Source organism: Panicum hallii, chromosome 7, assembly GCF_002211085.1.
Source record: "Panicum hallii strain FIL2 chromosome 7, PHallii_v3.1, whole genome shotgun sequence".
NCBI classification, from domain to species: Eukaryota; Viridiplantae; Streptophyta; class Magnoliopsida; order Poales; family Poaceae; genus Panicum; species Panicum hallii.
In genome coordinates this window covers 22,829,980-22,832,758 of record NC_038048.1, presented here as the reverse complement: position 1 = coordinate 22,832,758, position 2,779 = coordinate 22,829,980, and the positions used below count along the sequence as shown (strand labels likewise).

Genomic DNA, 2,779 nt, shown 5'->3' with positions numbered 1-2,779 from the left:
AAAATTGTGCAGAGAATAATGCAGCTGTGCTACTACTTGTGCTGTTGAATAATAAGTTAACACAGAGGCTGCAAAATTGTGCAGAGAATAATGCAGCTGTGCTGCTGCTTGTGCTGTTGAATAATAAGTTGACAAAGCACATGAAAGCAAGAGGCAATAGATAAACTGACTAACAAGGAATATAAAAAAGTGACTTGGCATCATACTGTGTCCACATCGACACGGGACTACATAAAGAACCAGCATACACTCCCTGAGTCATAATAATCTTAAACATGGCAATATCATCTGTTGGTGATTTCTAATTATAATGCTATTATGCATGTGATGGTACCATCTCCACAAGCTTAACTGCGCAATTACCATTTTCAGTCATCTATGATATTTAGGAACTGTGAATTAATCAACATCCAGTTCATGTGAATGACCTACAAAATCTGAGGTGATACAGTTTCAACATTTGAACTTTGGGGTGGAAGTGGCACCTGCCTGTCACTGCTCAAATCGAATTCAAATGAAATATCGTCATATCATCATCACAGAAATTATACACCAGAATTAAGAGATGCTTTTGTCTAAAATTTTTGGGAATAATGGTTAGAACTTACAAGAAAGCAACTGCGGACTGCAGTGTGTTATTTTGTAATCAGCCATGACCAGATAAATTAATACACAAGACTGCAGTGTTATAGGAAACAAACAACGTATAGACAATTGCAACTTATAAGTGTGTTTAATAGTAGATCTGCCAGTAAGCAGCATACCTCCACGGCAGATGAACCTTGGGGTAAGGTTGCCAGCATTAGCCCAAGAAAAAGAAGAGGAGCAAGGGGTCCTGGAAATTTTTTTTATGACATCCTCCTTGAAATTCCACTGAAATTTTGAATTGGAATCCTCTGAGCATTAAAAAAAAATGCTTCAGTGTTATGCGCATAGCTTGCACTGCTCATATACAAGGTGCAAATGGATTGATTATACGAAGAAGTCTACAAACTGCAAACATCTCCTAGACTAAAGGGAAGCAACATAGCATAACCTCCCAAGGAAACCAAAATACCTATCTGTTCTACTGCCTTGTAATTGCAATACATCTATCCAATTTCAATGAGATATGGTAGAACAACATTGTAGAATTCCATGATTATCAAGTTTCTTGTCTATTTGCTCTGTTTCAATGTAAACAATACGCCAGAACACGTCATGTGTCCAGAAATCCTCCTTGTAGGTTTGGAATTCAGTAAGGTCAATAGATATCTACTGACATATAGAAAGGTGGAAGCTTTCAATAATCCAAATTGTTTAACAGAAAAACAGAACATGTTTCTCTTCCTCTACAATAATGTGCATTGAACGAACTAAATTACCACTATTTACTTTTGGGGTCAGACTTGTCACTCCCATCGCCCTTCAGCTCCTCCTGCTTCTCCTTTGGATGGTACTTCTCGTAGTCTAAAGCGGAAAGGGATTATCCGAACCCGCAAAGAAAGCTCACTCTTATTGGACCGATCGGAGAACATCCGCCGGAATTGCTAGTTGGCGAGCACGAACCTCCAATCCCCGACCTTCCCTTGCCCGGTGGGCGCCGCCGCACGGCTCCCCAGCGCCGACGTCAAGTAGCTACACACAAACCGCAATCCACTGACATCACCGCCAGGCATCGACGGCCGCGGCGTCGGCGCCGCGCGGAGCCCGGCATACCCCTCGAGCAGAGAACCCTAGGGAATAAATTAGAGACCACACGCCTGAATAAAACCGAGCTGAGTTGGCGGGGGCAGGGGCGAGCTCGAACCGTGACCTACCTACCGCAGCGGCCGGGTGGAGCGTGCGGACCGGGCGAGGGCGCGGGAGAGAGAGGAGAGGCTCATGGCAGCGACGGTGCGGAGGGCATGGGAAGGGAGGGAGGGCGCGCCCTAGGATCCGGTCCCCGATCCTCCGGCGATCGCGTGGGTGGGCGGCGAACCGACGAGCGACGAGTCGGCGGTTGGCGGAATGGCGGCGGCGGACACGGACGCAGCTCCGGGGACCGAGCGTAGGGTTTTGGAACGGGCGCGGGAGTCGTCGGGGAGGCAGCGTTCTGGAGCGGCAGCGGCGGCGGCGGCGGCGCACACAGGCCGGGGAGGGACTGATTTGGGGGAGAGATTTGAGGGAGTCGGGACGAGACACGGGGATACGGGGACAGCGGCGAGGATGGCGGCGTCCGCGCGAGGGGAGGGTGGGAGGAGGGGCGCGGAGGAGACTGCGTGCGTGCGGGGGCGCGGCGTGCGGTAGGGTAGATTGGACGGTAACGCTGGTCGAACGGGCGATCTGCGACCGTCCGAGGCGGGACGAAGCGGGGGCGACGTCAGTCGAAGGAGGGGTGTAGACGAACCAAAAGTCGTACTTAGTAGTATATATATATATTAGGTTCGTGCATGTGCGTTGCTACAGGTAAAAAAAATTTAAAGCGCAATACATGTAGTGCGGGCAACATATGACATTTCAAGCTTATTAAAATCCACAAAACAAACATTTCGTTGGGCGACGCCATGCCACACACACTCTCCCTTCGCCCATGATCCATTTCGATGCCACACACACCCTAATGTTACAGCAATGTGGTCCATGGTGAGAGCGAGGACGGTGAAGATAGTACATTTGAGTTGCATCAGAAGTAAAAGTTAAGGGTAAAAATCCGAACAACTGCTACTAAATATAAATATTATGTAAAACTACAAACAAATAATATGTTCGACAAATCTGAGATAAATCAAATTCATAGGTGCGTCATTGTCACGAAGCC

At 47.8% G+C, this 2,779-nt stretch overlaps 1 long non-coding RNA gene across 1 annotated transcript; it reads right to left on the bottom strand.

The window, feature by feature from the left end:
• Positions 1-526: 526 nt before the first annotated feature.
• LOC112901666 lies at positions 527-2,139 on the bottom strand. Its single transcript, XR_003230334.1, has 3 exons — positions 1,800-2,139; positions 1,365-1,715; positions 527-896 (listed from the first exon to the last, which is right to left on the bottom strand). It is a non-coding gene; the product is annotated as an uncharacterized LOC112901666 (long non-coding RNA).
• Positions 2,140-2,779: the final 640 nt, after the last annotated feature.